This window comes from Benincasa hispida, unplaced genomic scaffold (genome assembly GCF_009727055.1).
Source record: "Benincasa hispida cultivar B227 unplaced genomic scaffold, ASM972705v1 Contig189, whole genome shotgun sequence".
Taxonomy (NCBI): Eukaryota; Viridiplantae; Streptophyta; class Magnoliopsida; order Cucurbitales; family Cucurbitaceae; genus Benincasa; species Benincasa hispida.
In genome coordinates this window covers 701,226-715,925 of record NW_024064458.1, presented here as the reverse complement: position 1 = coordinate 715,925, position 14,700 = coordinate 701,226, and the positions used below count along the sequence as shown (strand labels likewise).

Sequence of the window (14,700 nt, the reverse complement as noted above, 5' to 3'; positions counted from 1 at the left end):
TACCGAAGGAAATTTGAGAAGGTATCCTAGCAGCTCGATATTGAAGGACATTTGAGAAGGTATCTGAATAGAAGTACCTAAGGTATGATAGTACTTTGTATAGCCATGTGCACGTAGGTAGTTAGAGTCAGAGATTGAGCAAAAGGGTTCTCTCTTGACTAGCAGTTGGTGTTGGGATTATTTTTAACCACAATAGGGTTATTCTCAACTGAGAAACAGTTTTACTGTTTTATGATTTAAACAACTTTATATGTTTTATGCTTGGAAAATATTTATACTACAGTACAAAGTTACTGTAGAAGTTTATATTTCAGTTTAAACCCTCTATTGAGACTTTTTCATGAGAATCAATTATCTTTCTTAAGTCACTCACTGAACTAACAAGCTCACCCTATTTTCAAATGTTTTCCTTTCCCCCAGGTAGCAGTCAAATCCTTAGAAGATAGCTCTGCACCTGCTCTGCTACTAAAGGATAAAGATATTGTAACCGATCGGTTTAGGTGGTTACTGTAAATATTGTACACATATTATAGTTGTTCATATAGGGACTAGGGTTTTTGGGCTTTGGGACTTGTGAATCTAGTGTTGTAATTACTCTAAACATGTTATGTTTCTGAATTAATAAATTTTTGGCTTAAAGACATTCCGCTGTATATGAGTTATTAGTATCAGAGTTATTCTGCAAGAGTTATTAGGCAGTAAGTGTCAACCAAAAGGGTTGATAACTGCTGCAGTCACACCCTTCCTAAGCTAAGAGGGTGGTTTGGGGCAGGGTGTGACAAATCCAAATTAAAAATAATTCAAAATTTTCCAAAAAAATGTTGAATTCATAAGTGATGAATTGAAGTAAATACAAAAGGACTTTCATTTTTTTTTTTGTTTGATAATGATTGTTGCGAGATAGTGGGAAAAATGTAGGGAAAAAACATATACAATAATAAATAAATAAATAAAACAACAACAAAAAAGAAGAAGAAGAGCATATTGTTCACAAACAAAAATAAATAAATGAAAAGAAGAATATCAAAATTTCCTACAAAGAAAATAAATGTAGAAAAACAAAGGTAGGATGATGGTTACTTTTTTTGTAGAAGCAGTAAATTGCATAGAAGAAAAAGATAAATCGTCCTTTCATATAGAAAGGTGTTTGATAAGTTGTCTCATTTGTAGAGAGGTGTTTTAGGTAAAGAGTATCATTCATGTAAAGAGAAGATGTTATACGAACTACAAATGAGGGTATAATAGGAATATATTTAAAAACCAATGGCAAAATAGGAAGATGAAAATTCTCCTACTTACCCTTTTTTTAATATAGTACAGATTTAATGTGTTTGCTAGTGATTTCCAAGAATTATCATGGAAATGAGTGTTTGAAGTCTAAAAGAACCAAACCAAGCTAAATCTACAAGAAAATGGAAGAAAAACAAGAAGAACTTTAAAAAAGGGCAATGTCGGTGCTGCACTTTGAGCTTTTTCCCGAAAGGAGAATTTTCACACCCACTATATAATGTCGTAGTGCAAACAACCATCATGGATCTATATGAGTTTCGTTGCACCTTATCGAAGCATAGCACGACATTACGACAAGGGATGCATGCGGGGGGCCAGAAACAGACAGCGCCATGATGCTATCCTAGAGTGCTGTGATGTCAACTTTCCTTTTTTTCAAGAATTTTGCAATTTTGAAAATTTTCCTCTATAAATTCTAGAGTTTTTCAGTAGCCTCCAAACAAAATTAAAGAGAAAATTAGAGCCCTAAAAGTGTAAGGAAGCTACAAAATTAGAGAGTATGAGAGAATTAATTTGGAGACCATTCGAGATTATGAGGTGTTGGTCGAGGCAAGATTGATGAAATCCAAGGATCGGGGAACACTGCAATAGTAGAGTTTTCTTATTCTTTTACTATTTTTACTTTTTCATTTTATTGAATTTGTATGAAGGTATGTATTTGACAATCATGAGTGACTAGACTTCTTAGTTCTAGGGTATTGATGAATTTTATTATGAAATTGAATTGATGCACTGAAACTTTATGGAAAGTTGTGTTGAATGTCTTTCAAATATTATTGTGCTTTATTACATCGATTGATCATAGATGTATATTGGATTGAATGTTCAGTTGAGAGATTGCATGTTTATCAGATCTATAGTATTGAATCATTATCTAATCTTTCATATGAATAGTTAAGTTCATAGTGAAATTTGATTACGACAAATCATAATGCCATGTGTCTTACTTTGGCTTCAAGAAGTTAGTCATCAACTAAGATTGCATGAGAAAAGTTTACTATTTAACAATAATAAGCTGGATCATAGTTTTTAGACGTAGATATCTCATTCTCACAAGTTCCATTCAACCATTGCATGATTTAATAAAGTAATAAATGAATTTGATGTTGGATTTAGTGTTCTCTTGTGAATCTTGTAGTTTGTAATTTGTAAATAAAAAATATTTTTTAATAAAATAAAAGTATTTTATTCAACATTTAGATTGTATTAACTCAATCTGCTAAACTGTGATCCAAGGTTATTAATGTAGCTTGAACGATATGTGGTAGACATACAAGGATCACGTTCAAGTAATAGCCTAAACAGTCTGTAGTATATAGATAAGGTTAGTTGCCTTGTCCTACTGACACTGCGGATACCGCCAACTTTGTAAGTGTTATAAGAGTTGTAAGAATCACGAATGATGTGATCCATATCGTTCATGTGGAGACATGTGAGTAGAGATATCCTGTATAAGGAGTTTGTATAAGACCGGACTGCGTAATGATTGGTTTTTCTTTATAACGTCGTTACTTGAAGAGACTAACATTTCACCAAGATGGCCACAGGTGACTTGACCTTAATCCTGAGTGGGTCGTGAACTTCTGTCTATGAGGATAATCCTTTAATTTGTATGTGTGAGAGTGGCCAGTTTCACCAACTCAATAGGCCTATCATTTTGGGGATTTTTCTGAGTGGGGAGCTGGGAACACAACTATATAAAATGGAATTCACTTCTTCTATGTTTAAGGAAACTAGATGAATTACTCACTTAATAGCTGATTTCTGGTCTTGAACAATGAAAACCCACCCTTTCACTCGCCTGAGAGGGGTTGGTTTATAGTTGGACTATAAATTGTCTGTTCATTAGAGGGATTAATGATACTTAAGTCGCTAGATGTAACTATAGGGGTAAAACGATAATTTGACCGAACTATAGTTATGAACAATTCATGAAGGGTCGACTTATTGTTGATTGATTATATCAGTAGACACATAAATATATCTATAGTGCGAAGAATGCAGCTATCAGTCTTGAAGGAAATCTAAACATGAGGATTTCCATGAGCAGCGGAAGAGATCGTTCCAAATAGAAATTACAGGTCATGCATAAATATAAATTACAGCATGCTAAATGATGATACAAGGGATGGAAGATCCATACCTTTGAAGAACCATTCTTCAAGAATCCCTCGCCCAGTCTTCAAGCATCCAAGAACAGCACTTGAACACAACAACCGATACAACCAACAAACCTTAACATAATGAACGGACGGATGCTCCTCGAACCCAATCAAGTCCAACTCGATTCACGAACTGAGTAAGACACTACAACAAGTGTTACCTTGGAATTCTCGGTGTGCGAATCTAAGAGTTGTGGGCTTTGTATGATCTTGGCTTGAGGAAGAGACTAGAGGTTTACAATCGAGTAGACGATCGAGCTAGTGGGAGATAAGAACACAGTTTATCGTTTAGACGATGTGCTCGATTGTTTAGTAAATGGCAACCTATCGTATAGACTTAGCCAGTCGATCATGTAGCAACGATCAGTTGAATGACTATTGTATAGTCAACTCTACACAATTGTTTAGTCTCTGTCAACGCTATCACTTAGTGAAACTCTTTCACTTGATAGCTTGTCTCTGTGAGAACTTTTTTAATGAGGCAACTTTTAAATTTAGGAAAAGAATTTTCCTTTTATCTCACGGTTACCATAAACTTCCAATAACCTCCCACTCAATCGGTTATTTGTGAAAAAAATTAATTATTATATAATTAATATATTATATATAAATATGATAACCAACTTACCATATTATATTTATAACCTATAGTTTTAATATTTCATCTCATGAAACATACAAACCATAGTTCTTTTTCAATTTTATGGTACTTAATGTAAATCATATTTACATTAATTCATCTATTTGATGTATCTCATACATCATACCAATTATATAATATATAATTGAATTTTCCCTTGTTAATTTAAACAATAATGAACCCCAAAATCTGATTCTCAACTTGAATCCATTAAGCTACTAAGGGGACATTATGGACCTGTAGCTTGAAGCTCCAACGGTACGTGAATAATTGACTAAACTCTTTAGTCACGGGGTCCACCATCCCTTAACTGTCGGGTACTTCACTAAAGACGACAGTTGCACTCTTCTCACTACAGATATATTTTTATGTCCAAATCAACCAATCAATAGTGCAATAACCCTTCACAAATCGATCGTAAGTACTCTAGGCCAATTTACAATTTTGCCCCTATAATTACATCTAACATCTTAAGTACCACTAATTCCTCTAATGAATAATAAGTCATAGTCTTACTATGACTGGATCTTCTCTTCCAAAGAGAGGATGTGGCCACTATGTTCAACACTCGAAATCAGCCCTTAAGGGAGCAATCTATCTACTTACCCCTGCTTTAGGGAAAGAGTGGATTTCGTCTTGTGTAACTGAGTTCTCAGCTCTCTAATTAGACAAATTCCTAAAAAGGTAGGCTTGTTGAGTTGGCAATCTGGCCACTCTCACCCACACTAATCAAAGGACCGCCTTCATAGGCAGGAGTTCCCAAAACACTTAGGATTAACATCATGTCACCTATGGTAATTTAAATGAGATGTAAGTCTCAATTATCAACAACGTTATATAAAGGGACTAATCATTTCGTGGTCTGGTCTTATACAAACTCTTTGTATAGGACACCCCTGCTTGCATGTCTCCACATGAATGGTCAAGATCAGACCATTTATAGCACGTCACAACACTTGTAACTATCTACAAAGCAGGTTGTATCCGTAGTGTTACAAGGATAAGGTATCCCTCCTTTATTCTCATACTACAGACCATTTAGGTTATTACTTAAGGCATGATCTACTTGTATATCCCATATACATGCTTAAGTTTACATACAATAACAACGGATCTTGGTTTATTGGATATGAGTAAATGAAAATAAAATAACTCTTATTTCATTAATAACAATATGTACAAAGTTTGAAAACCACGAGACTCCAGGAGAATTAGGACACTAATCCCAAAAATCTCCTACTTGTCCTAATGCCTCAGGAGACTAATGTACAATGCATGAAAAACAATACAATATACAATAAACTAGGGCATACTCTATACCCCAGTATCATCTCCCACTTGCCCTATACAAGTTGTTGTATGTTCCATAGACCCAGACTCTCCATATGACCCTCGAACACTTTAGCCGTGAGAACCTTTGTAAACAGATCAGGAACGTTGTGCTCTGATGCGATCTTCATGACTATCACATCACCACGATGCATAATCTCAATAATCAAATGATATTTCTGTTCGATATGATTGCCTCTATGATGACTCTGAGGTTCAATTGAATTTTCCATAGCCCCGCTTTATCACAATAGAGAGTGATCGGCAAAGACATATTTGGAACAACTTCCAAATCTGTAAGGAACTTCGTAAGCCAAACAACCTCTTTAGCAGCTACGTATTCACTTCCATAGTGGAGTCCGTGATGCATCCTTGCTTGATGCTTCGCCAAATTACAACCCCTCCATTCATAGTGAACATTAACCCTGATGTCCATTTCCGGGAATCTGTTTCAATTTAAAAGTTAGAGTCTATGTATCCTGTAAGGATCAAATTTTTATCTCCATACACGAGCTTATAGTGCCTCATTCTTCGAAGATACTTAAGGATCGTTTTGACCATCGTTCAGTGATCTAATCCTAGATTGGACTGATAATGACTGACAATCCCTACTGCATAGCAAATGTCAGGTCTAGTACATAACATTGCATACATTAAGCTTTCAACAGCCGAAGCATAGGGAATCTGTCTCATCTCCTCAACCTTTTGAGGTGTCTTAGGACATTTATCCTTAGACAAAACAATTCCATGCCTGAAGGGTAATAAACCCCTCTTGGAGTTCTGCACCTGATCAACATTTGATCAATGTACGATACCTGAGACAAGGCTAACATTTTGTTCTTACGATCTCAAATGATCTAGATCCCTAGAACATAATGCACCTCTCCCAAATCTTTCATTTGGATTTGGGCGGTTAGCCACTTCTTAATGTCACTCAGAAAACCTATATCATTCCCAATGAGTAGGATATCATCCAAACACAGTACCAGGAAAGCTACTGAGCTGTAGATGATTTTCTTGTAAACACAAAACTCATCAACATTTTGATCAAAGCCAAACGATTTGATCGCACTGTCAAATCTAATGTTCCACGATCTAGATGCTTGTTTCAACCCATAAATGGACCTATTAAGCTTGCAAACTCTTTGCTCTTGATCTAGGATAATGAACCCCTCTACTTGAGCCATGTAGATGGTCTCCTCAAGATGACCATTCAGAAAGGAAGTCTTGACGTCCATTTGCCATATCTCATAATAAAAAATTGTGGCTATGGACAGAAGTATCCTGATAGAATTCAACATGATAATAGTTGAGAAAGTATCCTCATTGTCCACTCCCTCAACCTGGGAATAACACTTTGCCACGAGTCTAGCTTTAAAGGTCTGCACCTTTCCATCTGCAATGCATTTTCTTTTGTAGATCCGTTTACACCCTATAGGTACCCCATCAGGTAGATCCACAAGTTCCCAGACGGAATTGAAGTACATAGACTCCATTTCTTGGTTCATGGCTTTAATCCATCCAACTTTGTCAACATCCTCCATTGCTTGCTTATAAGACAATGGATCCTCGACCCCATCATCAGAAATGATGTTTTGGGATTTAGTCAAACCCATGTAGCATTCTGGTGTATTCACAACCCTCCCACTACGTCGAGGCAGACTCAACTCTTGAGATGGTTGACTAGATGAACCGATATCAACAACTCTTGTTGATCTATCGATCGTTCAAAACCTCTTGTTGAATTCTCAGGAGTCTCACTAGAAATCTCATGTAAAACAAGCTTGCTTGGTGGTTTATGATCCCTGATGTGGTCTTCTTCCAAGAAGATAGCGTTTGTCAACACAAACACCCTATTCTCACTTGGATCATAGAAGTATCCACCCCACGTTTCGTTGGGGTAGCCTACAAAGAGGCAAACTTTCGAACGCGGTTCTAACTTCTTTGGGTTAGCCACTGGCAAGTGGGCCGAACATCCCCAACTCTATAAATGACGTAAACTACCTTTTTGACCTTTCCACAACTCAAAAGGTATTTAAGAAATACTTTTCGAGGAAATGTTGTTCAAAATGTATCAAGCAGTCTCCACTGCAAATCCCCAAAATGAGTCTGAAAGATGAACATAACTCATCATAGACCGAACCATGTCCAACAAGGTTCCGTTTCTCCTTTCTGATACACCATTCTATTGAGATGTACCTGGGGCCAAGAGTTGGGATGTTATTCCATGTTCTGTCATATAGTTCTAGAATTTGAGGTCCATATGCTCTCCACCACGAGCAGATCGTAGGCTTTTTATCTTCTTACCTAACAAGTTTTCAACGTCAGCCTTATACTCCTTGAACTTTCAAGGGATTCATATTTATGTTGCATTAGGTATAGATACCTGTATTTTGAATAATGATCTATTAAAGAGATATTTATCCATACCCACCTCGAGCTCTAACACTCATCGGACCATAGAGGCCTGAATGTATAAGCTCCAAGGTTTCCTCGGCTCTAGGTTGTTTGGTCATCTTGCCTTTAAGGCATGATTCACACACCAACAAGAAGTTTTCTTCTAAACTCTTTAGAAGTCCACATTTCACCAACTTCTCAATTCTATTGAAGTTGATGTGACCAAACCTTGGATGCCAAAGATGGGCGTTTTTCTTAGGAGAAACCTTTGGTCTTTTTGCAGTTGTCATTGTACTGAACATTTCAGTATTAAGCAAGGCTTTTATGACTAATGGCGTTAGTACATACAAGTTATTTTCCAATGAACTAAAATCAATCTCCCTACCATTCTTCAGAATAAACAATTTACTCTCAGAAAAGAAGACGATATATGATAACTAACTTACCATATTATATTTATAACCTATTTTAATATTTCATCTCATGAAACATATAAACCATAGTTCTTTTTCTATTTCATGATACTTAATGTAAATCACATTTACATTAATCCTTCACTTGATATATCTCATACATCACATCGACCATATCATATATAACCGAATTTCCTCTTGTCAATTTGAGCATTTCAAATCAACACCAAGAACTAATTCTCAACTTGAATCCATTGAGCTACCAAGGGGACCTTATGGACCTGTAGCTTGAAGCTCCAATGGTACGTGAATAACTGACTAAACTCTTTAGTCACGAGATCCACCATACGTTAACTGCCAGGCACTCCACTAAAAACCGACAACTGCACTCTCCTTACTACAAATATATTTATTGTCCATATCATCCAATCAACAATGCGATAACCCTTCACTGATCACTCGTAAGTATAGTTGGGCCAATAACCGTTATGGCCATTATGTTTAAGACCCGGAATCGACCCTTAAGGGAGCAATCTGTCACTTACCCCTACTTCGAGGAAAGAGTGAATTCCATCTTGTGTAACTGAGTTCCCAGCTCCTAGATTAGGCAAATTCCAAAAAAGATAGTCATGTTGAGTTGGCAATCCGGCCACTCTCACCCATACTAATTAAATGACCTCCCTCAAAAGCAATTTCCAAAACACTCAGGATTGAGGTCATGTCATCTATGGTCGTTTAGGTGAGATGTAAGTCTCAAGTATCAACGGCGTTATATAAGGAGACTAATCATCTTGTGGTCCGTCTTATACAAACTCTTTATATAGGATACCCCCGCTTGTATGTCTCCACATGAATGGTCAGAAACAACCATCTATAGTAGTTCACAACACTTGCAAACTTCTACAAAGCAGACCGTATTCGTAGTGTCACCAAAATCAGGTATCCCTCCTTAATCCTTAGGTTATCAGTTAAGGCATCAGGCAAATTCCAAAAAAGATAGTCATGTTGAGTTGGCAATCCGGCCACTCTCACCCATACTAATTAAAGGACCTCCCTCAAAAGCAGTTTCCAAAACACTCAGGATTGAGGTCATGTCGTCTATGGTCGTTTAGGTGAGATGTAAGTCTCAAGTATCAACGGCGTTATATAAGAGACTAATCATCTCGTGGTCCATCTTATACAAACTCTTTATATAGGATACCCCCGCTTGTATGTCTCCACATGAATGGTCAGGAACAACCATCTATAGTAGTTCACAACATTTGCAAACTTCTACAAAGCAGACCGTATTCGTAGTGTCACCAGGATCAGGTATCCCTCCTTAATCCTTAGGTTATCACTTAAGGCATGATCTACTTGTATATCTCATATACATGCTTAATTTTTCATACAATAACCATGGATTTTGTTTATTAGATATGAGTAAATGCCAAATAAAATAACTCTTATTTTGTTCATAATAATGTGTACAGTTTATAAACTACGAGACTTTGGGAGAATTAGGAAACCAATCCCAATACTAACATTCTTAACCTGCTTAGAAATCCCTAGAATACATATATAACATTCATCAAACTAATAAAACTTTAAAAGTTACCTTATAACACTAGGGATCAACAACCACATAACTGCATCATATTAATAGGTACAGAGTCCAGTGGATGCAATATACATCAATATCCCTAATATAAGCAACACATATGTACAGACATTTACAAAATAAACTCCTAAAACTTCTATTTAGACTTTGAACTGTTAACTCGAGTCCTTGAGTGGCAGAACAACAAGGCAGCTAACCTCTGGGAAGATGACCACTACTTGGGAAACGGAAAATATTTGAAAGAATGAGCTACTCGCCCAGTGCGTGAGTAATAAAACATATTCATCATGCTTGTAACTAAAACTTGCAAGAAAACTCATACTTAAAACATTTTAAAACATAGTATCTCTGAAAAACATAACAAATGTAATCCTTAGTTGAGAGAGAACCCTTTTGCTCAATTCCTCAATGTCAATCCTTAGTTGGCATGGTTTAATCTCAACAGTACTAAAGTCAACTCTACCAACATGCATGTGGTAATAACTAAGTATCGTCATACCTTAGGTACTACTACCCAGATACCTTCTTAAGTCCTTCAGTATCGGATTTAACATAATCATCATAAATAATCATACAGTAAAACATGTATACTTAAAAGCATGAATAAATAAAACATGTGCTTAACTTTTCTATCATGTGATCATGAATTTCTAACACATGCTTTTAAAACATAAAGTGTGAAAATACTAGAATCATGCTTTCATAAACTTTTTAAAATGATTATGCATTAATAAGCTCTTTGAAAGATTAGTTTGCTTGGAAACTACTTAAGAATACAATAAAATGAGGCAAACATGATTCTAAACTTTTAAGTAGATATGTGCTTGCTAAAACATTTGAAAAACACTTAGTTTTGTTACTCACAATTTCCGGATCGATCCTTCGGATTTATAAGCCTCTCCTAATTGAACATGGCCTGAAAATCACATTATTCACTTATGGTTATCTAGTCCAAACACTGCATAAACAACTATCATTTAACCATAATTCTTTTAACCCCCAAATAATCCCCAAAATGGCCAAATTTTAGGGTTTAAGCATCCATAGCCTTTAAATTATTCAAACAAATTAAAAAAAAAACCTTAACTCTCCCTTCAGTGCAAAGATATTCTTAAACATATTGCTCCAAATTATTTAAACGACATTAAATCTCAAAAAAAAAAAAAAAAAAAGGATTTTGATGACGGGCAAAATATAACACATATCATCTTCTTCCAAGACCACCAATTTTCTGCAAGTTGTTCTGTTTTTCGACAGTTTCTTTCAAGATTTTAAGCTTCGATTTCATCCAATTCAACCCCAAAACCACTCAAATTTATTCTACAGAACTAATTAACTACCTCTAAACTAAAATACCCAATAAGTTAGAGTTCACAAATTACCCAATAGCTAAAAATTTCGATTGAACCCCGACTACTCTATTTCAGCGAAATTTTGTGCAAATCCACTAATTTCCTCAAAATTGATGGCTTTTCCAAATTCGTTCTCCTTAAGTAGCCCTTGAAGTTCTTCTTATTCAATTATCTTCAAGCTTCAGGAAGAAAATATCCTAATTGATGATCTGGTTTGAGAGAAATTCTTCAAATTCTCCACGAGTATAGAACTATACATGACCAAAGCATTTATAGCTTTCGACCCTTAATTCATCAATTTCTAGACCAAATTCCATCAAATTTCTTGCATTAAACTCATAGACAACTTTTTAATTTACTGACCTGAGGATTTCCAGCTTTAAAGTACCTCGAATACTTCAAAATAAGCTATCAAAACTACCCCTACTCTGCTTTAACTGAATTCCCATATAGCCTCTATTTACCTACAAATTCATCAATTTTCATCCATAATTTGCATGAACATCCTTCATGAAAACTGTTAATAAACTTCTTTTCGTGCAAACCCCAAAATTTCAACTTCTAATTTCTTGTCTACAGCTCAAAGTCGTCAAAAAACCACAACTTACTCGAAACTGCCCAAATTCAGACCAACTTCAAGTCTTTTCCATTTTTCACCATATTTCCGATTGAGATTCACTCCGGCAGCCCTAGGTCGTCTTCTTGACTCAATTTTCTATGAATTTATGAAATAAATTGGAAACTTTCACGATGAATTTTTGAACAACGATCTTCACAATCTGCTACCTTATATGCACCGCCAGCATCTTGTTATTCTCCTTAAAAATTTTGCCAGCAGCTACTTTAAATTGATTACCCCACTCTATAGGGTTAAATTATCCTCTTTTGTTAATACTTTAACAAATAATTCCTTTTAATTTATATATAAAGAAATATTAAATACTTTTCTCCCAATTCCACATTTAATTCATACTTAATCACTCTATTATTCTCATTACTTAACCAAGTTTCATCTCTTTTCTTTTATCATCTAGAAAATTTTCTTTTAATTGCATATTTACATACTCCTTTTTATTGAAACAAATAAACATACCTTAGTCAACATGCTTTTAAAACAATAAGTAATATTGTAAATTGTGAACACATACATTAAGGAATTTAAAAGTTGGAGTTTAAAATTTTAATTATCTTATTAAGTTTTATATTTTGTCAATGTAACTTTACCTATTACATCGATTTTGCTTTGTTTTAGTAGTATTTCTCTAATAAGTTCAACATTTTCAAGTTTATTTCAAATCTGTAAAATGTTTTCCTGATAAGGGTTGTTTAAGAAAAAATTTAATCCTTTTTCTTAGAAGTTTGTTTTCATGCACGTTTTCCTTAAAATTTCCTACCGAAAATTTCCTAGAGAGGAATCTAGAAATATTTTAGAGTCCTATTTTATAGAATTATTAAGGTGAGAGATCAAAATCTTTGGGAGTTCAAGATTCAATCATAAGAAAAAATATGTTTGATTTTTTTCTTTGAAAAAACATCCTTTATTAAAAGTCTAACCTATGACATATGTGATAAAATGTAATATTTTCTCTTCTTTTTAGGTGAAGAGTTCTTCCTAAATTCTAGTATAGTCAAATTAATGGATGATTTTCATCTATTTAATTGAACGATGATTCTAATGCAATCATATTCTTGTATAGGTAATTTATTTCTCAATAAACACGAAAAATATATCCATTGGGGTACAAATCTTTTGAAGTGTTGGATGAAAATTGGGAGTTGGAACGACCGTGTTGTAATGACTTTAAATGATTGAGATAGTGACTTGGAACCACGTATTAGTGTTCCATTCGTATTATGGTTCTCCATAGTTTTTACACTACCTTGGGATCTAATTTTTTTTCCATTCTTAAAAATTTCTACCCGAATAATAGTTTTTAAAACATTTTTAAAAGTAAATATACCGCTACAATTTTTCAAGAATAAGGGTATATTCTTAAACGAAAGACAAAATTTAGGATTTTTTTATTACTTGTATCTTACAATTTTATTGGTTACTCCAAGTTATGGCTCGAGTAACCATGCTTGCGGGTAAAAAGAAATAACTTTTTAATACATTACTCTTTATTTTTTTTTATGAAAAAGTTTATTGTTTTGTAACCATTTTCAAAATGAATTTCTAAAAATGTTTTGATTATTTAGGCGATTTCGAACAATAATTCATGGAATTAATTCTCATTTTTGAATCTCTCTAATTTGGTTATGAGAAGATAGAGCACAGAAACCCTAATTCTTCATCTTCTTCATCCTCTTTAATTTTCATGTTACTAATTTTCAGCTATTTTTCATCAAAATTAAATCCTTTCTCCATCGAGCGCACGTCAGGGATTAAGTGTTGTGTAAATCTTCGGGAGCAACTAATTTCTTACAATTTACCATTGGGGTTGCATCATTTAAGCTTTAAAGCTAGTGGGTTCCTCCAGGACACAACGATCCGCATTTAGTTCTATCATCTACTCCTAAAGCTATCGGTAGAAGTGTTTAAAATTTTTCTCAAGAAAAAGTTTGAGTTTGAATTCAGATGAAAGAGTTTCAGATAAGACCCAACTTTTAGAGATATATGTAGTTATGTGTCATTGTGAAATGTAAGATGTTTGGATAAGTTTGAGCAGAGAATTTTTACCAAGTTGAGGAAGTTATATATATAGAAGAATAATATGCATGATTTTGTTTAGAATGAAAGAGATGCTCTATTTTGCTCTACTTTCATACTTTAAATATGTATGAATACTATACAAACATAATAATCATCTGCTACCTCCGCATCTATTATATATACATATACATACACACATCATGCATACATATTATATATATTTCAACAAATATATCTAATGGCGAGAAGAAAGATTTTTCTTCGAAATTTAATTGTGATAAATGAAAAAAATTTATATTTGATTATAAGTTTTTTTATGACTATCGTTTTTGCTTTTAGTTATCAAATTAAATGAATTCACTCAACTTATAAAAACATAGACAAATCCAAACCCTCAAAAAATTTAAGCAACCGAAAAATAATTTTATAAAATTCAAAAAGTGAGACTAAGATTTTGAATTGCTAATCACATACTAAGAAAAAAAAATACATACTACATTTTAGCTTTTCATAACTTCTTAATTTCCAATCATTGTTTTCGAATAAAAAATGAAAGAGATCTATTTTTTCATCAATAATCAATAGTATATTATCAATTCAAAATATTTTAATGGGAAAAACATCTTTTTAGTAAGTAAGTTTTCAAGAATATTTGCATTTGGTCTTTAAGGTTTCAATTTGGCCATTTTAGTCCCTTAGTTTTAGAAAATATGTTGGAAAGATTATTTTTCTCGTTTTCTAAATTAATTGGATATTTTTTTTTTACGTTCTTTTAAATTTTGAAATTTTGAAATAAAAATATATTTTCTCTCTCCTCACTTCCTATTCACTCATCTTTCTCATTCTTCTCTCTCCTTCCCTCTC

At 34.0% G+C, this 14,700-nt stretch overlaps 1 long non-coding RNA gene across 1 annotated transcript; it reads right to left on the bottom strand.

The window, feature by feature from the left end:
- Positions 1 to 9,854: 9,854 nt before the first annotated feature.
- Positions 9,855 to 11,938, bottom strand: LOC120069061. Its single transcript, XR_005479431.1, has 3 exons — positions 11,792 to 11,938; positions 10,696 to 10,747; positions 9,855 to 10,045 (listed from the first exon to the last, which is right to left on the bottom strand). It is a non-coding gene; the product is annotated as an uncharacterized LOC120069061 (long non-coding RNA).
- Between the last annotated feature and the right edge of the window lie 2,762 nt (positions 11,939 to 14,700).